Raw genomic sequence first — 24,281 nt, forward strand, 5'->3', positions numbered from 1 at the left:
TTATTAAGGAAATATCCACAAGTACATAAAATAATAAGAGATTGAAGTGCTAAGAACTGATTGAATCAACTGACTTCTAAACACACTGAGTATTTTGTTATCTTTCGGTTGCATCAACCTGGCTGATCCTTTTCGACCGGTCTCTTGATTCCTTCTCTGAGATTTTTAAGCTACCTGTTCTTACGAGATTCTTTAACTGCCCAGAATCAAGCAAAACTGTCTGTTTTATATCCCGGGAAAACATCACTGGGAAAATCCTGCATTTTTATTGCCCGACCTCTCAAATTCATAAAGGGAGCTGTCAGTGAAACAAAACTTGAACCAATCATAGAGTTTGGTTATATTCTTTTTTTTGTATGTTATTTCGTGGGATGTGGGCATCGCTGGCAAGGCCGGCATTTATCGCCCATCTCTAGTTGCCCTGAGATAGGGTTGCCAACTCTGGTTGGATGCATTCCTGGAGGTTTCGTCACATGGCGACCCACCCCCACATTCCCGCCATTGGTCGCCCAACATGTCCATCATCACTGCACACCACCAATTTGGAAAGTGAATGGATCCTCATTACTCAATTGGATGGTTCTTGACTGTCAAACAGCCATATTTCCCAACTCCAATATATTTATAACTAATAGACAAAAGTGTTCAAAGAAAATGAAATAAATCCACACAATTTTTTATAAAGCCTCTAGGATTTTTCTCCCTGGGTTTTTGCTCGCAGCAGTGTCCTGGAAATTAATCTTTAATTCCTGGAAACTCCAGGACAATCCTGGAGGGTTGGCAACCCTACCCTGAGAAGATGGCGGTGGGCCTTCTCCTTGAACATAGGAACTGGAGGAGGCCATTCAGCCCCTCGAGCCTGTTCTGCCATTCAATGAGATCGAAAGGAAATAATTTGCAGGGCTACAGGGATGGAGGGGGTGTGGGGGGGAATGGGACTAGCTGGATTGTTCTTGCATGGAGCCGGCGTGGACTCGATGGGACGAATGGCCTCCTTCCATGCTGTAACCTTTCTGTGATTCTATGATTCTATGGCTGATCTGTATCCTAACTCCATTTACCCACCTTGGCTCCATATCTCTTAATACCCTTGGCTAGCAAAAATCCATCGATCTCAGATTTAATCATGTTATTCTTTGTCGCAGTTTCGATACAACTGAAGGACTTGCTAGACCACTACAGAGGGACAGGGAGAGTCTACCAGGTTGGTGTGGGGCTGGTGTCACTTATAGGCCCAGACTGGGTAAGGATGGCAGATTTTCCTTCCCTAAAGGGCATTAGTGAACCAGTTGGGTTTTTAGGACAATCTGACAGCTTCATGGTCACTTTTACTGATACCAGTAAATTTTATTTCCAGATTTTTAAACTGAATTCAAATTCTCAAACTCCGACAGTGCGATTTGAACTCACGTTCTGTTAGATTATTAGTCCGGGCCTCTGGATTACCAATCTAGCAACACAACCACAACCCAAGCCTGTTACCAGGGAGACCACAATCTTGGATCAGTATAGGACTTTAATTGGCCGCTAAACTCCATCTGCACAAAGACTGAGTTTTAAAATGACAGCTGCTGGAACAGTGTTAGTCAAAAATCGAAAGAAAGACTTGCATTTATATAGCGCCTTTCATGACCTCAGGATGTCCCAGAGTGCTTTACAGCCAATGAAGTACATTTGAAGTGTAGTCGTTGTTGTAATGTAGGAAACGCAGCAGCCAATTTGCGCACAGCAAGATCCCACAAACAGCAATGTGATAATGACCAGATCATTTGCTTTCATGATGTTGGCTGAGGGATCAATATTGGCCAGGAGACCAGGGGGGCTCTCTCCTGCTCTTCTTCGAAATAGTGGCCGTGGGACCTTTTACATCCACCCGAGAGGGCAGACGGGGCCTCGGTTTAACATCTCACCCGAAAGACGGCACGTCTGACAGTGCAGCACCCCCTCAGTACTGTGTCAGCCTAGATTATGTGCTCAAGTCTCTGGAGCGGGGACTTGAACCCACAACCTTCTGACTCTGAGACACAGAATGGGAGTTCCTCTCTTTCTTATTTTGTTTTCGGATCTCCACAAACTCATGGGTCAATTTTCTTTCCCCCTTTTTTAAAACTGCGGGTTTTATTGCACACGTTAGTGACCTGCCGCCCGGGTACTCTGGCTCCCTCCACCCTTCAGTTCAGGGGTGACGCCTTACCACCCGAGTCAATAAATCTTTGCCCCTGTCACCAGGTAGGATTCCTGTCGCTGTCTACGCTTTGCCAAGACGAGCTCTGGGTGGCACTGTAGCCTAAGCATTTGGAGTATGGGGTCCCTGTAGAACGAAAGGCAGCATCAGCAGAGTAGCCTAGCCAAGCCCAGCTCTCTCTCACTCTCCCTCTAACCACAGATCACACAATATCTCCAAGATCAGCATCTCAAACAGCACACAGACACATACAGTGCCAGCAATCGCAGTCCACAGCGGTAACATCCAGCAACACAAGGAAATACAGATACAAACTACAAATACCAACCACATCTAAACAAGAAGTTGCTGCCGGACTTCCTCGTCCTTTTCTTGTTTTCGATCATGTCGATCTTCTGCTGGAGATAAAGTGAAGACTTTGGGGGAGGCGCCGCCGCTGTGGAATATTGAAAGTTTGAAGAGGTCTCTCCAGTCATTCCAGGTACAAGCAGAAACCAACCCCCCAAAATCCAACCGTGGTGGGGTAAGGGGGGCAAATATCCCCAAGTTACTCACACAAGGGGAGTCTGAGGAAGTGGAGAGCTCGACATTGCTGCTAATCTTCAGGCCAGGATGATGCTGTTGGGAGGATTTAAAGGGGCGAAGTGTCTCTGATACCCTCGCGTTGAGGTCAAGACAACAGGTAAGAGGGGAGAATGAAACTGGAACAGGGGAGAGAGAGAGAGAGAGAGGGGCAATTACTGACTCCTGGGGGACAGATTTCACCAATAGGGGCAACTTCAAACACGGGGCTTGGTGATTTCCAGCTCCGATTGTAATTTGCTGCCAAATTGCTCGGTTGGATCCGATTTAAATGCGAATCTATTGATTGAAGAGCCGTAACGGGGGAATCAGTGCATCGAAAATCCAAGCCCATAAATTATTCGCTGCTCCCATTTCATGTTATGCAAAAAAAATGGATAAAATCTTGTTTGCGGGATGGTCCAAGCTGCATATTCCTACCTTGTGACCGGCTAAATGAGACAACCGTTAAATGGCAAGTTTGATGCTAAGTGAAAGGTTATAAAACCGTCTCCTATTGCTGCCTGAAACTTCCAAGGTTATTTGAGTGTTGACTGCAAGAGAGAGATTGCAATGTATTTGGTTGTGTGAGAAATGGGCCTGGGGAGCAACCAGTCCCACAGTTTAGTCCTCATCTGTGGGGGGGCGGGGGTGAATAAGAGGTTTCTTTTAAGTTTATTGGGAAGATGTTAATCAGTGGCAAAGTTGGATGTGTTTTCAAAAGTTTCACTTGAAATGGTGTATAATTATAGAATCATACAGCACAGGACGAGGCCATTCAGCCATCGTGCCTGTACCAGCTCTTTGAAAGAGCGATCCAATTAGTCCCACCCTCCCTACTCTTTCCCCATGGCCCCGCTAAATTTTCCTCTTCAAATATTTATCCAATTCCCTTTTGAAAGTTATTATTGAATCTGCTTCCACCGCCCTTTCAGGCAGCGCATTCCAGATCATAACAACTCCCCGCGTAAAAATGTTTTCTCCTCATCTCCCCTCTGGTTCTTTTGCCAATTGTCTTAAATCTGTGTCCTCTGGTTACCGACCCTCCTGCCAGTGGAAACAGCCTCTCCTTATTTACTCTATCAAAACCCCTTCATAATTTTGAACACCTCTATTAAATCTCCCCTTAACTTTCTCTGCTCTAAGGAGAACAACCCCAGCTTCTCCAGTCTCTCCACATAATATCTGTGATTGTTCTTTTAAATAAACCCAAGGATTCTTTAATGCCTGTATTGGCACCGAGGGCTGAATTAGCCCCACTCCTGCTTCCAGTCCTTTTGTTTTACAATCCTGTGACTGTGTTGGACAAATTGGTGGGTAGATTATTTTTTCTCCCTCTCTCTCTCCCTCCCTCTCTCTCTCCCTCCCTCTCTCTCTCTGCCCCTCCCTCTTCTTTCTCTGGTAGAATTGGTACAATGTTTCTGGGACTTTTGAATAAGGATAAAGTTAGAGAAAGTGTTGTGGAAACTTTAAATATCTGGCACATTCCTTTGCCTATCCTCGACTGTCCGAAACCCCAGCAGGTTCATTCTCGCTGCCCACTCATGGTCTGTGTAAGAGGCTGTGCTTATGCTCCTAGAGTTACTTAAAAACATACCCTGTGTTTTTGGTTGTCTGACAGGTCTGGGATAATGTCAAAGTGCAACTTAAAATGTTTAAAATCCTTTTTACACTTTATTTTTAGTTTTGCAATTTTGAAAGTGTGCAGACTTATATTTACTGTAATGAATGATTAAATTTTCAAATACCTTATACACGAGATAGGTATCCTGTAACGTAAATTGGGGCCACTGTGATCTCCTGGACTAGTTTTGATTGCTTAAGGGGGGCAGAGAGGAATTTTCTAGTTTTTCCCCCTAATTGTCCTGGGTTTTAATCTGATTTTTGCCCCTCCCAGGAGATCACACGGCTCCGGGTGGGTGGGGAGTGTCTGTATCGTGATGCAGGGCATCACAACTATATGGGACAGGCTAGGTGGACCAGTGAGTCTTTTCCAGTCCATCATTATCATATGTTCATATGAAAGGGGAGGTAAAATAAGCATTCACAAAGTGTGTTTGTATGTGTGCAAGTGTGTATACATGTGCGAGTGTGTATACGTGTGTGTGTATATGTATGTAATTGTATATACACGTGTGAGAGTGTGTAAGTGTGTGCGAGTGTGTATACATGTGTGTGTATACGTAATTGTGGGTGTGTGTGTATACGTGTCTGTATATACATGTGTGAGAGTGTGAATTCATATGTGTGAGTGTGAGAGTGTGATATAATATGTAAACAGGCTCGAGGGGATGAATGGCCTGCTCCAGTTTCTATGTAAAAAGTCAGTAAGAAACTTGGGAGAGGAATAAGCCGAGAAATTCCTCGTAGCTGCCCTTCCCACCACACCTCCAGCAAATTGAAGCCGGCAGAGTGGGAGCAGCTCCGAGGACTTCGCTGCCATATATTTTCACGAGAGTAAAGGAGATTTATAATGAAGACAGAGGACACAGCATTTACAAGATCACAAGATAATTATGGTTGAGGGCCACCTTGATTCATCCATCCAGGGTGATCCTAACATTCCCAACAAAGCATCCAATTGTTTCTTAAATGATGTTGGATTCCACCACTCTATCCAGAAATTTATTCCACACATTGATCACTGTTAATGTGAGGAATAATTACAAAAAGATTTTCAAAAATTTATTCTCGGGATGTGGGCGTCGCTGGCAAGGCCGGCATTTATTGCCCATCCCTAGTCGCCCCTTGAGAAGGTGGTGGTGAGCCTTCTTCTTGAACAGCTGCAGTCCGTGTGGTGAAGGTTCTCCCGGCGACGATGAAGGAACGGCGATATATTTCCCAGTCGGGATGGTGTGTGACTCGGAGGGGAACGTGCAGGTGGTGTTGTTCCCATGCGCCTGCTGCCCTTGTCCTTCTAGGTGGTGAAGGTCGCGGGTTTGGGAGGTGCTGCCGAAGAAGCCACGGATCAGTCCTAAAATGACCTTGTGCTGTTTTCTACCTGTGTCCCTTTGTCCTGCTCTCACAATTTAAGTGAAAGTAATTTCACCTCACAGATGCCTCCTTTCAGGTTGAGAAGCCCAGTGTTTCTCTGCAAAAAGGAAGGATCAAGATTTTAGGAATTTAAAAAGAAAAGGCATCAGGGGTTTTGTAATAAATCTGTCAGATCATTGCCAGCCCTGTACCAGTGACAGCCCTTACAAGTCTCAACATGGACTTTCAAAGCAGGTGTACCATCGCAGAGAATAAAGACTGCCTCCGCCACGTACCCACACTGCTCAAGATCCCATGAATACACTTCCTGAGCTGTGACATTAGACACACATCATGTGACACGGTGACAGGCAATGACTGACGTGTCCCTAGATCAGAGTTTCGAACGCTCGTTAGTCACTGTTTGTGAAAGCCCCTGTTTAATGTTGTTCCACAGCACTTGTTTAATGACCACTTGCTTCACTGATTTTACTGGCACTAAATTCAGCTGCTGGGTACCCCCCTCTCCCCAACCCCCTCCCTCCCCTGCTCTCTCTGGCTGCGATTCTGCTTTTTAATGTCAGGGGCAGTAACAAGCTGGAGAATGCATTTTAATGTACAAATTAACACATGTTCTCCCGCTTATGGTTTCCCCACTTTTTTTTTTATTCGTTCACGGGATGTGGGCGTCGCTGGCGAGGCCGGCATTTATTGCCCATCCCTAATTGCCCTTGAGAAGGTGGTGGTGAGCCGCCTTCTTGAACCGCTGCAGTCCGTGTGGTGAAGGTTCTCCCACAGTGCTGTTAGGAAGGGAGTTCCAGGATTTTGACCCAGCGACGATGAAGGAACGGCGATATATTTCCAAGTCGGGATGGTGTGTGACTTGGAGGGGAACGTGCAGGTGGTGTTGTTCCCATGCGCCTGCTGCCCTTGTCCTTCTAGGCGGTAGAGGTCACGGGTTTGGGAGGTGCTGTCGAAGAAGCCTTGGCGAGTTGCTGCAGTGCATCCTGTGGATGGTACACACTGCAGCCACAGTGCGCCGGTGGTGAAGGGAGTGAATGTTTAGGGTGGTGGATGGGGTGCCAATCAAGCGGGCTGCTTTATCTTGGATGGTGTCGAGCTTCTTGAGTGTTGTTGGAGCTGCACTCATCCAGGCAAGTGGAGAGTATTCCATCACACTCCTGACTTGTGCCTTGTAGATGGTGGAAAGGCTTTGGGGAGTCAGGAGGTGAGTCACTCGCCGCAGAATACCCAGCCTCTGACCTGCTCTCGTAGCCACAGTATTTATATGGCTGGTCCAGTTAAGTTTCTGGTCAATGGTGACCCCCAGGATGTTGATGGTGGGGGATTCGGCGATGGTAATGCCGTTGAATGTCAAGGGGAGGTGGTTAGACTCTCTCTTGTTGGAGATGGTCATTGCCTGGCACTTATCTGGCGCGAATGTTACTTGCCACTTATCAGCCCAAGCCTGGATGTTGTCCAGGTCTTGCTGCATGCGGGCTCGGACTGCTTCATTATCTGAGGGGTTGCGAATGGAACTGAACACTGTGCAGTCATCAGCGAACATCCCCATTTCTGACCTTATGCTGGAGGGAAGGTCATTGATGAAGCAGCTGAAGATGGTTGGGCCTAGGACACTGCCCTGAGAAACTCCTGCAGCAATGCCCTGGGGCTGAGATGCTTGGCCTCCAACAACCACTACCATCTTCCTTTGTGCTAGGTATGACTCCAGCCACTGGAGAGTTTTCCCCCTGATTCCCATTGACTTCAATTTTACTAGGGCTCCTTGGTGCCACACTTGGTCAAATGCTGCCTTGATGTCAAGGGCAGTCACTCTCACCTCACCTCTGGAATTCAGCTCTTTTGTCCATGTTTGGACCAAGGCTGTAATGAGGTCTGGAGCCGAGTGGTCCTGGCGGAACCCAAACTGAGCATCGGTGAGCAGGTTATTGGTGAGTAAGTGCCACTTGATAGCACTGTCAACGACACCTTCCATCACTTTGCTGATGATTGAGAGTAGACTGATGGGGCGGTAATTGGCCGGATTGGATTTGTCCTGCTTTTTGTGGACAGGACATACCTGGGCAATTTTCCACATTGTCGGGTGGATGCCAGTGTTGTAGCTGTACTGGAATAGCTTGGCTAGAGGCGCAGCTAGTTCTGGAGCACAAGTCTTCAGCACTACAGCTGGGATGTTGTCAGGGCCCATAGCCTTTGCTGTATCCAGTGCACTCAGCCGTTTCTTGATATCACGTGGAGTGAATCGAATTGGCCGAAGACTGGCTTCCGTGATGGTGGGGATATCGGGAGGAGGCTGAGATGGATCATCCACTCGGCATTTCTGGTTGCAAACGCTTCAGCCTTGTCTTTTGCACTCACGTGCTGGACTCCGCCATCATTGAGAATGGGGATGTTTGCAGAGCCTCCTCCTCCCGTTAGTTGTTTAATTGTCCACCACCATTCACGACTGGATGTGGCAGGACTGCAGAGCTTTGATCTGATCCGTTGGTTGTGGAATCGCTTAGCTCTGTCTATAGCATGTTGCTTCTGCTGTTTAGCATGCATGTAGTCCTGAGTTGTAGCTTCACCAGGTTGGCACCTCATTTTTAGGTATGCCTGGTGCTGCTCCTGGCATGCTCTTCTACACTCCTCATTGAACCAGGAGTTGATCCCCTGGCTTGTTGGTAATGGTAGAGTGAGGAATATGCCGGGCCATGAGGTTACAGATTGTGCTGGAATACAATTCTGCTGTTGCTGATGGCCCACAGCGCCTCATGGATGCCCAGTTTTGAGCTGCTAGATCTGTTCTGGTTGGATGGTGTCCTCAGTGCGAAGACGGGATTTCATCTCCACGAGGACTGTGCGGTGGTCACTCCTACCAATACTGTCATGGACAGATGCATTTGCGACAGGTAGATTGGTGAGGACGAGGTCAAGTAAGTTTTTCCCTCGTGTTGGTTCGCTCACCACCTGCCGCAGGCCCAGTCTGGCAGCTATGTCCTATCAGGACTCGGCCAGCTCGGTCAGTAGTGGTGCTACCGAGCCACTCTTGGTGATGGACATTGAAGTCCCCCACCCAGAGTACATTTTGTGCCCTTGCTACCCTCAGTGCTTCCTCCAAGTGGTGTTCAACATGGAGGAGGACTGATTCATCAGCTGAGGGAGGACGGTAGGTGGTAATCAGCAGGAGGTTTCCTTGCCCATGTTTGACTTGATGCCATGAGATCCAGAGTCAATGTTGAGGACTCCCAGGGCCACTCCCTCCTGACTGTATATCACTGTACCACCACCTCTGGTGGGTCTGTCCTGCCGGTGGGACAGGACATACCCAGGGATGGCGATGGAAGAGTCTTGGACGTTGGCTGAAAGATATGATTCTGTGAGTATGGCTATGTCAGGCTGTTGCTTGACAGCTCTCCCAATTTTGGCACAAGTCCCCAGATGTTAGTGAGGAGGACCTTGCAGGGTCGACTGGGCTTGGTGTTTTGCCGTTGTCGTGTCCGTCCGGTTTTATTCTTATTATGACTTTTCGTAGCGAGATTTTACAACTGAGTGGCTTGCTAGGCCATTTCAGAGGGCAATTAAGAATCAAGCACATTGCTGTGGGTCTGGAGTCACATATAGGCCAGACCAGGTAAGGACAGCAGGCTTCCTTCCCTAAAGGACATTAGTGAACCAGATGGGTTTTTACAACAATCTGGTAGTTTCATGACCATCATTACTGATACTAATATTTTAATTCCAGATTTTTATTTAATCAATTGAATTTAATTAATTAATTGAATTTAAATTCACCAGCTGCCGTGGCGGGATTTGAACTCACAACTCTAGATTTTAGTCCAGGCCTCTGGATTACTAGCCCAGTAACATAACCACTATGCTACCATACCCGATGTTGGAAAAAGAACAAATTGCTTCCTGGTGGTTGAGCTGCTAACTGCACTCCCTGATGCGGGACTGAACTTTATATGCTGGAAAGGTCCCACCTTCCTTCCCTGGTCTGTGCTGAGTTCGCTGGTCCCAGCTGGGGTCAGTTGGGGTCAGAGTTGGCCACAGTGCTCCTGGCCTGGGGGAAAAGGAAAAAGAAAGTTCTTGCATTTATTTTGCACCTTTCACAATCACAGGACGTCCCAAAGCGCTTTACAGCCAATTAAGTGCTTTGGAAGTGTAGTCACTGCTGTAATGTAGGGAAACACGGCAGACAATTTGCGCACAGCAAGATCCCACAAACAGCAATGAGATAATGATCAGATAATTTGTTTTAGTGATGTTGGTTGAAGGATAAATATTGGCCAGGACACCGGGGAGAACTTCCCTGCTCTTCTTCGAAGGGATCGTTTATGTTCACATGAGAGGGCAGACGGGGCCTTGGTTTAATGTCTCATCCGAAGGATGACTTCCTCAGTACTGGCACTGGGAGTGTCGGCCTGGATTATGGGCTTCAGTCTCCGGAGAGGGACCTGAACCTACGACCTTCTGACTCATGAGGAAATAATCAGGCAGGGTTACTGCCCCTGATCACATCCCAGTGACCTCCCTTCCCCCATTGGAAAGCGTGTGCAGGTGGGTGTCTGGTGAGGACAGGATCAGGCTTGGCTGGGATGCTTCTCATAGTTAAATAGCCTCCCAACACTCATCGTCCAGGCTGGGATGTGAAAAGTGCCATTTAAGAAGTGCCGGTGCCCATGGAACCAATGCCCCAGAAAGAGTCAGAGCCTTCAGGAGAGGATAGGAGACTTTGGGGGATGGAAGGAATAAAGAAAGGGAAGAATCACTACTTTGAACAGGACTCAGATGGAAGGGGTTGTGTGTGAAATCAGTTGGGTCAGTGTTAACCCCATTCCCAGAGGGTGCAAGTCTAAAGTACACACCTGCTCATATGTCAGCACAAACTGGTGAGCTTTACTCTGTATCTAACCCGTGCTGTACCTGCCCTGGGAGTGTTTGATGGGAGAGTGTAGAGGGAGCTTTACTCTGTATCTAACCCGTGCTATACCTGCTCTGGGAGTGATTGATGGGACAGTGTAGAGGGAGCTTTACTCTGTATCTAACCCGTGCTATACCTGCTCTGGGAGTGATTGATGGGACAGTGTAGAGGGAGCTTTACTCTATATCTAACCTGTGCTGTACCTGCCCTGGGAGTGTTTGATGGGACAGTGTAGAGAGAGCTTTACTCTGTATCTAACCCGTGCTGTACCTGCCCTGGGAGTGTTTGATGGGACAGTGTAGAGGGAGCTTTACTCTGTATCTAACCCATGCTGTACCTGCCCTGGGAGTGTTTGATGGGACAGTGTAGAGGGAGCTTTACTCTGTATCTAACCTGCGCTTTACCTGCCCTGGAAGTGTTTGATGGGACAGTGTAGAGGGAGCTTTACTCTGTATCTAACTGGGACTGCTAAATATTGTTACTCATTTCGTCAAGTACTCCCAGGTCAGATGCAGCGTGCTGTCATGCCTGACCTTGATAAGTGCAGAAACAAAAGTTATAGATCAAAATAGTGGCCAAGAAGTCAGATATTTCATGAGCTTGACGTTAAAGGTCTGAATCCATGCTGGACGCGGTAGATGATGTGTGAAAAGGAGTTTGGATCGGGACCCTAAAATGTGCTGGTATTCCATCAAAATCCACTCAGCCCTCCATCAGGGATTAATGCTCAGCCAGTCAACTTGTGGCAATAACATAAAAATAGAATTTGTCAGTGATTTATGTTTTGAAAAGAAAGTGAAACAATCACATCGTAAGGCTGACCGTCTCGGTAATTCTACATATTTAGTTGAGAATAGATTTTCTGTTGTCTTGCTTTCAAAAAACAAATTCCTCCAGTGTCTCACCCGCAGGCACTGACTTCTCGCTGGGGCACAGGCCACGGTGAGGGGAGGTGGTGGCTGTGGGCCTCCTGCACCATTATTGATGTGTGAACCTGGAAAATGAGTAACACTCCCATTGCAGTGATAATAACCCCCGCAATGATACTGCAGCACACTTAATACTCCTCCGGCTGTTGTACTTCAGGCTGGTGATTCCCACTGTCTGCCTCTTAACAAATATCTGCTGGTAGATGATTGAGAGCGAGATTAAAATAGTGTTAGAAATATCTTTAATTTTTATTCTACTCTGGGCTCCAGGCCTTGCATTATGGTTTTGTTTTATTTGGTCTCAGTTTTAGTCGAGTCTTTTGTTCCCAAATTTCAGTCATATTTTAGTTTAAATTTTTTCCCAAGACTAAAGTCCATGGATTTGTAATTTTTTTTAACAGATCATAGAATCTTACAGTACAGATGTTCGTATTAGGTAGACGGGAAAGTAGGGCTGAGGTCGCAATCAAATCAGCCATGATCTTATCGAATGGCAGAGCAGGCTCGAGGGCCCGAATGGCCTACTCCTGCTCTTAATTCGTATGTTCGTAGAAGGAGGCCATTTGGTCCATCGCGTCTAGTGCCAGCTCTTCAATCTAGTTCTCTCAGGAATTTATCGCTCCAAAAATGTCCTAATTCCATCACCTCACACACCACTGCCGAAGCCACAACAAACGTGCAGAAATAATAAATTGATTGAAAACTTTAATACTTTACTCGTTCATTTTAATTCCCAGCGTCTGTTCCAAAAGATTTGTGGACTGCGGCCCAGTGTCATTTTAGGGCGAGAAATTGTTTCATCTCTTTGCCTCCAAATGGTTTTCCTTCATGGTTCACAAGTTCTAACAATGTATTGGAAGTGCTTCCTTCAGTCCTAAGGGGATCTAATAGGGTAGAAACTATTTCTGCTGGTTGGGGAGTCTAGGGGACAATAGCCTAAAAATTAGAACCAGGTCTTTCAGGAGTGAAGTTAGGAAACACTTCTAGACGCAAAGGGTGGTAGAAGTTTGGAACTCTCTTCCGCAACTGGCAGTTGATGCTAGCTCAATTGTTAATTGTAAATCTGAGATTGATAGATTTTCATTAACCAAAGGTATTAAGGGATATGGGGCTAAGGTGGGTATATGGAGTTAGGTCACAGATCAGCCATGATCTCATTGGACAAGCTCGAGGGGCTGAATGGCCTCCTCCTGTTCAAATTTTCTTATGTGTGAAATCCAGGTCCAAGACTCAGGTGGGTTTTTGGAGAGAAAAAAAGAGGAAAACAGTTGCAGGAAGTCTTTCACTAACCTATCGCTGAGCACCCTGGAGAGGAAAGCTAGATTCACGATGGGGGCTCGTCTCTTTGTCCTCACATGAGGACCTGGATTAAGGAGTTGGTGATGAGTGAGTCTGGAACATGGTGTTGGACTGGGACACCTAGAACATCAAGGTGATTGGCGCATTGCAATCTGCCCTTTGTATGTCCTTCCAACACTTTTACGGCAACCTGTCATATAGCGGACGAGGAAGATCTGAGACTTGCGATGGTAGGTTTTGAATGGCGTTATCTGGAGGTTGGGTATGAGAACGTGTAATTATATATATGGGCTCGGGGGCTACCATTGGGGTTTCTAAATGAATGAAAGAACCACATAGGCAAAGGACTCTGGTACATTGTCTAAAGGACCATTCTTTATATGTGAGCCTGGACAGTCACTGTTGGCAGAGAGTTCCGTCAGGCTACTTAATGTCTACACATTGGGTGAGGACAGGATTAATGACATTGATCACTGTTCTAGAGTCAGAGCCCTGGCAGAAGCCATTCCTAGTGGCTCAGCTACTGCCCCAGCTAACTCAGTACAGACCAGAGATTGAACTCAGGACCATCTGGTTAATGTTTCTCGGTAAAAGAAAGAAAGAAAGAACTTATATTTCTATTGCGCCTTTCGTGGCCACAGGCCGTCCCAAAGTGCTTTACAGACAATGAAGTACTTTTGAAGTGTAGTCACCGTTGTAATGTAGGAAACGCGGCAGACAATTTGCGCACAGCAAGATCCCACAAACAGCAATGTGATAATGATCATATAATCTGTTTTAGTGATTTTGGTTGAGGGATAAACATTGGCCAGGACACCGGGGAGAACTCCCCTGCTCTTCTTCTAAATAGTGCCATGTGATGTTTTACATCCACCTGAGAGGGCAGACGGGGCCTCGGTTTAATGTCTCATCCGAAAGGCGGCACCTCCGACAGTGCAGCACTTCCTCAGTACTGCACTGGGAGCGTCAGCCTGGATTATGGGCTCAAGTCTCTGGAGTGGGACATGAAGAAAAAAGAGGGAAATTGTTGCAGAAAGTCCTTTGCCAACCTATCGCTGAGCACCCTGGAGAGGAAAGCTAGATTCACGGTGGGGGCTCGTCTCTTTGTTCTCACGTTAGGACCTGGATTAAGGAGCCAGGGCTCCCCCTGCAGAACAGTGATCAACGTTGGGAATCCTGTCCTCATGCAATGTGACATTAAGTAGCCTGACGACACTCTCAGTCCACAGCGACTGTCTAGTCTCACATATGAGAAATGGGCCTTCAAGCAAGGTACCAGAGTTCTTTACTTGGAATGGGACTTGAACCCACAACGATGTTACGGAGGTGGAAGTAGGCAATCTTTGTGATGGAGCGGATATGTAGTCGGAAGCTCATCTCTGGGTTGAATAGGACGCCAAGGTTGCGAATGGTCTGGTCCAGCCTCAGACAGTGGCCAGGGAGAAGGATGGAGTCGGCGGCTAGGGAGGTCTTCCCAAAATTTAGTTGGAGGAAATATTTGCTCATCCAGTACTGGATGCCGGACAAGCAGTGTGACAAGTCAAAGACAGGGGGGTGGTGGTGAGGTAGAGCTGGGTGTCGTCAGCTCACACGTTTAACCCGACGTTGTGTTTTTCTTGCACAACCGATGTCGTTTGCCAACCGAGCCATAGAGGAGAGCGTGCAGGGCCCACAGTCACTGCCCCGGCTGTGCTCGTCTCTTCTGGGGCACAGCTCTGAACTTCCATGCAGTTTGGATAGACTGACAGGGTTGCTTGAGACTGGCCTAGAGCTTTGATGAGCCACACAACCCATGGAGGCCTGCAGGGCCAAGCTGAGTTGACATGAATTGCCAGTTTGACAATAAACAAAGGTCAAAAAAATAAAAGAACCAGGGATGGAGGGACTGGAAGAGTCACAGATTGAACTGGATATCGGCAAACCCGTGCGAAGGATAATTCATAAGAGCTGCTTGTTTGCACTTTAGGGAATGAGTGTTTCCAATGGAATGCTAGGAATCACTCTTGTGTGTAATAGGTGTGTATTAGTGGTGATTAGGAGTGTTTTCGGGAGGGTGTTTGCCAGATCAAACAAAACTACTTTTGAATACGAGTTTCATAATTAGGTTCAAGAATCATAGAATGATACAGCACAGAAGGAGGCCATTCTGCCCATCGTGCCTGTGCCGGCTCTTTGAAAGAGCTACCCAATTAGCCCCACTCCCCTGCTCTTTCCCCAGAGCCCTGTCATTTTTTCCCTGTCAAGTATTTATCCAATTCCCTTTTGAACGTTATTATTGAATCTGCTTCCAACGCCCTTTCAGGCAGTGAATTCCAGATCATAACAACTCGCTGAGTAAATAAAATGTCCCCTCATCTCCCCCTTTTGCCAGTTACCTTAAATCTGTGTCCTCTGGTTACTGACCCTCCTGTCACTGGAAACAGTTTCTCCCTATTTACTCTATCAAACCCTTCATGATTTTGAGCACCTCTATTAAATCTCCCCTTAACCTTCTCTGCTGTAAGGAGAGCAGTTCCAGTTTAGAACCATAGAACCATAGAAAAGATACAGCACAGAAGGGGGCCATTCGGCCCATCGTGTCCGCGCCGGCTCGAAGAACAACCAGGTGCCCATTCTAATCCCACCTTCCAGCATCCGGTCCGTAGCCCTGCAGCTTACAGCACTTTAGGTGCAGGTCCAGGTACTTTTTTGAGTCCCAGTCCCAGCTTCTCCAGTCTCTCCACACAACTGAAGTCCCGCATTCAAATAGAAACATTGGGGGTAATTTTAACCTAACTCGCCGTGCTGGGAAGCCCAAGGGATCGGGTGGAACCCCAGTTTTATACCCCGCCCGATATTACATCATTGACTTCAGTGGAGAGTAAAATCGGGCGGAGTGTAAAACCAGTGTGCACCCGATCTCTTCAGTTTCCCAACGGGCGGGTTGGGCTAAAATTGCCCCCATTATTACTTCCATTAATCTAACAATTCAAATAAAGCAAATGATAACAAAAAAAAACAGTCTTGTCAGACAGAAACTCGAAAGGGCCAAGTCCACACCGGTTATTTGTCGCTAGTCTATCAATAACCTCCCTACAACTCGCCGCAATATCCCGGTCAACATCTAGAAGTGCAAGCCCAATTAATCGGTTTTCACTGGTCGAATTGCGGGACGGACCTGCTCTGGAAGGTCATCTGCTGTCTCTGTATTTCTATCCAGCGATCTAAGGCACGCTCACTCGAAAGAAGGGATAGATGGATGAAAAATATCATGGAAATTTCAGGGGGCGTTCGATAATCCATCTTGATAGTGCATATTGACAAGCAAACAACTGCATTGGACACAAAGGGTTAAATAGCCTCCTGTACTTTCAATAATTCTATCCGGCTCAAGGACTCAAGAAACTTTTTCCGTTGTTGGGGGAGTCTAGGACAAGGGCACATAACCTGAGAATCAGAGCCAGGCCTTTAGGAAACACTTCTTCATGCAAATGGTGATAGATAAGCTTCCGACCACAGATCCCCTCCATCACCAAGACCGCCTACTTCCACCTCCGTAACATCTCCCGTCTCCACCCCTGTCTCAGCTCACCTGCTGCTGAAACCCTCATCCATGCCTTTGTTACTTCCAGACTTCATTATTCCAATCCTCTCCTGGCTGGCCGCCCATCTTCCACTCTCCATAAACTTGAGCTCATCCAAAACTCTGCTGCCCGTATCCTAACTCGCACCAAGTCCCGTTCACCCATCACCCCTGTGCTCGCTGACCTAAATTGGCTCCCGATCTGGGAACGCCTCGATTTTAAAATTCTCATCCTTGTGTTCAAATCCCTCCATGGCCTCGCCCCCTCCCTATCTCTGTAACCTCCTCCAGCCCTGCAACCCTCCGAGATCTCTGCGCTCCTCCAATTCTTGCCTCTTGGGCATCCCCGATTTTCATCGCATGACCATAGGCGGCCGTGCTTTCAGCTGCCTAGGCCCTAAGCTCTGGAATTCCCTCCCTAAACCTCTCCGCCTCTCTACCTCTCTCTACTCCTTTAAGACACTCCTTAAAATCTACCTCTTTGACCAAGCTTTTGGTCACCTGTCTTAATATCTCCTTACGTGGATCAGTGTCAAAGTTTTGTTAGAAAATCATTCCTGTGAAGCGACTTGGGATGTTTTACTACATTAAAGGCGCTATATAAATGCAAGTTGTTGTTGTTGTAGTAGTAGTAGTAGTAGTAGTAGTAGTGTAGAACTCTGTCTCACAAAAAGCATTAGATGCTAGCTCAATTAATAATTTTAAATCTGAGATCGATAGATTTTTTTTCTAGCCAAGTGTATTAAGGATATGGAACCAAGGCGGGTAGATGGAGTTAAGATACAGATCAGCCATGATCTCAATGAAGGCTTGAGGGGCTGAATGGCCTCCGCCTGTTCCTATATTCCTAAGGCGGTCTTTTGGATTGGTGGGATGTGGGGATCTGTGTTGGGACCTTTTTTGTTTTCCATTAACAAATGATTGGACATAGCACAGGAGGAACGATATTGAGGTTTGCTGATGACACTAAATTAGGGGTTGCGGCAAAGTGTGTGGGAAAATGCGGAGTTTGCACGGAGGAGAGGGGGTAGGTTGGTGGAGTGGGCAGGTTGGTGGAGTGGGCAGGTTGGTGGAGTGGGCAGGTTGGTGGCAGGTGCACTTCAAGGCAGAGAAATGTGGAGCAGTACATTTTGCAGAAGAAGAATAGTGAAAGAAAGTTTACCCCAAACAGTAAGATTCGTAACAGTGTCGAGGAACAGACAGATCCAGGGGTGCAGACATGTCTATAATGTATTAAAAATATTAGCGTAGAATTTGCTGGAGTGGGGTATCTCGCGCCGTGCCCCATTGGTTAGACATTTTGCCTCAACCTTCAGCTTGAATATAATTTGCGTCGTAACTTGCTGGAAGTTCGAGCTGATAACGGCCGTGACAAGAGCATCGGTGCACCTGGGACCTTAGTGAACGATGGGACCAACAGTATGTCTCCTTAATCAATGAGTTTTAAGGATTGAGAAAGAAACAGAGGAAAGACGGATGAGGGAAATAGAGTGAATTGGAGTCAAATCAGGTACAGAAATAGAAGTAAAGAGAGGGGAAAAAAAGATTGGATTAAGAGAGGCAGAAAAAAGAGACAGGAAGGAAAAGAAAGAAAAATTAAAATTTAAAATGTAAAATTTTAAAAATCTCTAACAACAATTTACTACCTGCAGGAATGAGACTCCACAGTTTCAATTGTTCCCTTTCTGGGCTGGAGAGGTTGAGTGACATTGCAGGAACATAAACCTCCTCATTAAAATGGCCCTTACGCTGTTAAGTACCAGCCCAAACTTTCTGCGGTGAGTTTAATTGGCAATTAGTGCGCAAATGTAGCAATTTCTTGAAACTCACGGGGAGGGGGGAGGGTTGAGGGTGAGATGCCGTTTTCGGGAAGCTAACGGCGGAGAGGTGCAAATTGTCTAGCAGCTTGTGGCGATTCGCAATTCACGGGGTATCTCTTCCTCACCACAAGTTGCTGGATGATTTACACATTAGTACCAGCGAGCGCCCTTAAAGTCGTCGTTCATTTGCGAGCAAATTCTGGGCCATTATATCTGCACGTAATATCTGTCTACAAAACCTTACTTTCCGTTGTCACGTTTTTCTCACATTTCTGTCATCTTTGGGATTAGTCCTACTTCTTGTGTGGAGGGTAAACACCAACAACACGGATGGATGAATCGAATGTCCTGTTTCTGGGTTGTAATTTCCATGTTAACGGTCAAATTTCAGCCCCGCAGGTGGGAGCATCTGCCACAAAGCTGTCCTTCAGTAGAATCATAGGCCCTGCCTCCCTCACAGACCTGACCCACATTTCCATCCCAGACAAAGCTGTCAATCAAAATCACAATCCCAAAAGACCCCAGGACGTGAATCACATACACTGTGTCCTCAACTGTTATTGTACAGTCTGTGATAACTGGAAATTAACTGGTTGTTCAGACAGCTATCAAGGACATTACTCAAGAGATTGACATCCAATGACTGCATTCGATAGATGTTAGCAAAGAGTTACATAGAATTTACATCACAGAAACAGGCCATTCGGCCCAACTGGTCTATGCTGGTGTTTATGCTTCACATGAGTCTCCTCCCACCCAACTTCATCCAACCCTATCAGCATAACCTTCTATTCCTTTCTCCTTCATGTACCTATCTAGCTTCCCCTTAAATGTATCTATGCTGTTCACCTCAGCTACTCCTGGTGGTAGCAAGTTCCGCATTCTCACCACTCTCTGGGTAAAGAAATTTCTCTTGAATTCCTTATTGGATTTATTAGTGACTATCTCATATTTATGGCCTCAAGTTCTGGATTTCCCCACAAGCGGAAACATCTTCTCTGCGTCTACCCTACTGAACCCCTTCATAATTTTAAAGACCTCTATAAGGTCACCCCTCAGCCTTCTCTTTTCTGGAGAAAAGAGCCCCAGCGTGTTCAGTCTTTTCTGATTGTTATAACCTTTCAGTTCTAGTGTCATATTAACATTCCTTTTGCTTAACAGAAACTAGTCTGAGATGCTCATTAATGTCGTTGGCTTGCCAAAGTATAATGTATATTCCTGTCGCTGGCAGAGAGCAATGGTAACCCAGTGGAAAGAATCCAATAAATAATCCAACGTGGAAAAATGCAACATTCTTATCTCAATTTGCTCAGCCACAGTTAGCACGGCTTGCTTCCAATCATAGGAAGGGTATTGGAGTCATGGAATAGATTAATCGCTCTGAAGTTTCAGGCTAGGCTATGTACTTAAGCCCTGGAGTGGGGCTTGAACTCCCAACTTTCTGACTTACAGGCAAGAGTGGTGCCACTGGACCAAGTGATAGAGGGTAATTAGAAGAATTCTTTGCGCACAGAGGGAACGTAGGAACAGGAGGAGGCCATTCAGCCCCTTGATACTGTTCCGCCATTCAGTGAGATCATGGCTGATCTGTATCTTAACTCCATCTACCTGCCTTGGTTCCGTAACCCTTAACACCCTTGCCTACGGGTTATTGGATCAGGTGATGCTTCACCACAAATGGCTACTGAGGCAGAAACTATACATCGGTCAAAAGAGAATTGGAAAATCGAAGAGGAAGAATATAAAAGCACACAGGGAAAGGGCAGAGAAATGGGATTAGCTGTAGTTGAAGGGCTAGCAGTGACACAGGCTCGATTGGCTTAATGGCCTCCTTCTGTGCTGTAGTGTCTATGATTCATCACACAAGCTTAGAAATGTTGCGTGGATGAACACAATAGGTTGGTCTGACGTTCCCTTGCCTGCTATTTTAGTGGGGCTGTAAACCTTTTTAAAATAAGTGGTTTGAAGCATGTGCTGAAGTAGGGGATAGATGAAGGTTATATTAATACGTCAGATGTTAAATGTTCGTCCTCTAATATCGCAAACAATTCCAGACCGCAGTTTCCGATTCCAATTCATTCATTCCCAAGCATCCTGGATCTCCCTCAATCTTCCCTCCCTCCCACAATCTAGGGAATTTGAAAACCCAAGCTGTGCCTCACTGTACCTCTTGCTTTATTTCTTCTCTTTTACTGGTGCCCTTGGTTTCTCAATAAAACACAAACAGCACATCGCCCTGACGAATCCCAGGATGTTTGAGTCTCGGTTAGATTTCAAAGGATAAAAGAAATCATCTTGACACCAGCTATTACCCAGTGCAGGCTTCGGTCTCAGTGTTTCCATGAGTCTTTTTGTTCCCAGTACTGTGTGCATTGTTTTATGCTTTATTTCCATCTGAGCCATGCTTTTCATAGAATCATTGAATCATAGAATGATACAGCACAGAAGGAGGCCATTCGGCCCATCATGCCTGTGCTGGCTCTTTGAAAGAGCTATCCAATTAGTCCCCACCCACCTGCTCTATCCCCATAACCCTGCAAATTGTTTCCCCTTCAAGTATTTAGTCAATTCCCTTTCGAAAGTTATTATTGAATCTGCTTCCACCGCCCTTTCAGGCAGCGCATTCCAGATCAGAACAACTCGCTGCGTAAAAACATTTTTCCTCATCTCTCCTCTGGTTCTTTTGCCAGTAATCTTAATATAATTGTTTTTCTTTATATAGTTACACAGAGTTCTTGGGGGTAATTTTAGCCCCCCATGACGGGTGGGGTGGGGGAGAGGTGTGGGAGGGGGTTAAAAATAAAAATATCAGAAACCCACTTCCAGCTTCCGGTTTTAACGGAGGCAGGTCGGCCCTTGAAACATTTCGAAGAGGCTCCTTGCCTCAAATTTAACCTCTGTTTCCCATTTATCTCCTGGGGGGCCGGATTTTCCGGACCTCAGGAAACCCAGCAGCTGAAGGGAGGTGAGAATGGCTGAATAGAACAGGTGAGGGCCTTTCCAGCACTGTTTGTGGGCCACAAGGAGCAGGAGTGCTTCCCCTTGGCCCCCAAGCTTATCTGTTCCCATCCCCGTGATCGGACCCCCTCGATTGGCCGATAACCACCCCCCCTCCCCCCCGACGATCCGACCCCCCCTATGTCCGACTCCCACCAACCCCCGCCCCTCCCACGATGCCTGATGTCCAACTCCCCACCCCGGATCTCCTCCCAACATCAGACCCCCTCCTGCATCCTCCCCGGTCTCCTCCCTGTCCCCCCTCCCGATGTCCTCTACGCGCCCCCCCCCCCCCACAACCAATGTCCTCCACGACCCGCGATCTCTCCCTCCCTCCCTCCCTCCCTCCCTCCCTCCTCTCCGATCCCCGGCTGCGGCCGGGTGCTGCAGGCCTTCCCACCCCACAGCCTCTCAATCCGGCTGGCTGCAGGCGGGAAACCGATTTGAAAAATTTAAAACAAGTCACTTCCGAGAAACCTGTATTTCTAGGTTTCCCCGCAGCTACATCTCTCCCCTCTCCCCTCCCCACAACCCCTGCTCTCTTCCCACCTCAGAATTAATATCAGGGCCTTTGTGTCTCTTTTTTTTGTACTTTTGTTTGCTTTGAACAAAATTCCACACTTTAGAATTCCTTTTACCGATAGTCTGTTTGAGGTTGGGTGGCTGTTTAAAGGCGAGCAGTGGAGGTGTGGGGATGGCCATAGCGAGGTGTTCGTCATCATTGATGACATGTTGAAGGCTGCGGAGAACATGGCGTAGTTTCTCCGCTCCGGGGAAGTACTGGACGACGAAGGGTACTCTGTTGGTTGCGTCCCGTGTTAGTCTTCTGAGGAGGTCTATGCGATTTTTCGCTGTGGCCCGTCGGAACTGTCGATCGATGAGTCGAGCGTCATATCCCGTTCTTACGAGGGCGTCTTTCAGCGTCTGTAGGTGTCCATCGCGTTCCTCCTCGTCTGAGCAGACCCTGTGTATTCGCAGGGCCTGTCCATAGGGGATGGCCTCTTTGACGTGGTTGGGGTGGAAGCTGGAAAAGTGGAGCATCGTGAGGTTGTCCGTGGGCTTGCGGTAGAGTGAGGTGCTGAGGTGCCCGTCTTTGATGGAGATTCGTGTGTCCAAGAAAGAAACTGATTCTGAGGAGTAGTCCATGGTGAGCTTGATGGTGGGATGGAACTTGTTGATGTTATCGTGTAGTCTCTTCAGTGATTCTTCGCCGTGGGTCCATAGAAAGAAAATGTCGTCGATGTATCTGGTGTATAGCGTTGGTTGGAGGTCCTGTGCAGTGAAGAAGTCCTGCTCGAATCTGTGCATGAAAATGTTGGCGTATTGGGGTGCAAATTTGTTCCCCATGGCTGTTCCGTGTGTTTGGGTAAAGAACTGGTTATCGAAGGTGAAGACATTGTGATCCAGGATGAAGCGGATGAGTTGTAGGATGGCGTCTGGAGATTGGCTTTGTTGGTGTTGAGTATTGATGCTGTCGCAGCGATGCCGTCATCGTGGGGGATACTGGTGTAGAGTGCCGAGACGTCCATCGTGGTGAGAAGTGTTCCTGGTTCAACTGGTCCGTGGGTGCTGAGTTTTTGTAGGAAGTCTGTAGTGTCGCGACAGAAGCTGGGGGTTCCCTGTACGATGGGTTTCAGGATGCCCTCGACGTATCCAGAGAGGTTCTCACACAGGGTTCCGTTGCCTGATACGATAGGACGTCCGGGTGTGTTGGCTTTGTGTATCTTTGGGAGGCAGTAGAAGTCTCCCACGCGGGGAGTACGTGGGATGAGAGTGCGTAGGATGCTTTGAAGGTCTGGATCGAAGGTCTTGATCAGTTTGTTGAGCTGGTGGGTGTGTTCTTTGGTCGAATCTGCGGGTAACCGTCTGTAGTGTTCCTGGTTGTCCAGTTGTCGGTATGCTTCTTTGCAATAGTCCGTTCTGTTCTGTATGACGATGGCTCCTCCTTTGTCCGCTGGTTTGATGACGATGTTGCGGTTAGTCTTGAGAGCATTGATGGCGTTGCGTTGTGCTCGGGTGACATTCTGGACTGTCTTCTGAGTGCGGCTGATGAATCTGGCATTGACGCATTTCCTGACAGCTTGGGCATACATGTCCAGCTGAGGGCAGCGACCCTCCGGAGGAGTCCAGTTTGACTCTTTCCTCTTCGGTTGCTGTACCGCGGATCCCTCTGTCTGCTGTTCCGGATCATTGATTGTCTCATTGGGTTCGCTGTTGAAATCTTGGGGTTTGTGGTAGAATTCCCGGAGCCTCATTCTCCTGATGAATTCCTCTGTGTCTGCCGCGAGACTAACGGGGTCCATTTTGGTAGTGGGGCAGAAATTGAGCCCTCGGCTGAGAACTTCGATTTCGTATGGTTGAAGGGTGTGGTCGGACAAATTGACGATAGACTTCCCTGTGGTTGCAACCGTGGTACCAGGGGAAGCTTGGTCGATGCTGGTGGTGATGCCGAGTTTCTCAAGCTTCCTGCTCTTGGTTTTCATGTAGGCAGCGTAGTTCCGTTGCCTCGTCTGTTTGGCGGTATCTCGTAGCTGGTCTGCTGTGTCCTGAGTACAGGTTGAGAGTATGGACTCTATCTTAGTTTCGAGGTTGCGGCGTCTGCTGTAGAGTTGGTGTACGAGATGGTTGCGGAGTGTGCGAGAGGTACGACGGCAGAGTCTCTCAGCGTAATCCGAGTTGTATGTGGACCTGAGCGGGTTCGTGATCTGGAGTCCTTTCGGGATCTTGTCTGCTTTCTTGCAGCTCTGTAAAAACTTGATGTCTGTGTCTATATGCGCGATCTTCTTGGATATCCTTTCCACTGTGAGCCGGCAGTTTGTGGTGTCGATCATGTAGGAGAAAGATTGTCTGTTGGAGGAAGATTGTCTGTCGGAGAAAGATTGTCTGTAGGAGAAAGATTGTCTGTAGGAGAAAGGTTGTCTGTAGGAGAAAGGTTGTCTGTAGGAGAAAGATTGTCTGTTGGAGGAAGATTGTCTGTAGGAGAAAGGTTGTCTGTAGGAGAAAGATTGTCTGTTGGAGGAAGATTGTC

General features: G+C 47.3%; 1 protein-coding gene across 4 annotated transcripts in view; it reads left to right on the forward strand.

The window, feature by feature from the left end:
* Positions 1–2,358: 2,358 nt before the first annotated feature.
* Positions 2,359–24,281, forward strand: part of tafa3a (TAFA chemokine like family member 3a) — a 75,840-nt gene continuing 53,917 nt past the window's right edge. For 3 of the 4 annotated variants that reach the window (XM_068007874.1, XM_068007870.1, XM_068007872.1), the window contains exon 1: positions 2,359–2,867. The gene's annotated coding sequence lies outside the window, so the exon portion shown is untranslated. The remainder of the gene's footprint in view (positions 2,868–24,281) is intronic. The other variant, XM_068007871.1, reaches the window with a different exon arrangement.

This window comes from Heptranchias perlo, chromosome 27 (genome assembly GCF_035084215.1).
Source record: "Heptranchias perlo isolate sHepPer1 chromosome 27, sHepPer1.hap1, whole genome shotgun sequence".
Classification (NCBI taxonomy): Eukaryota; Metazoa; Chordata; class Chondrichthyes; order Hexanchiformes; family Hexanchidae; genus Heptranchias; species Heptranchias perlo.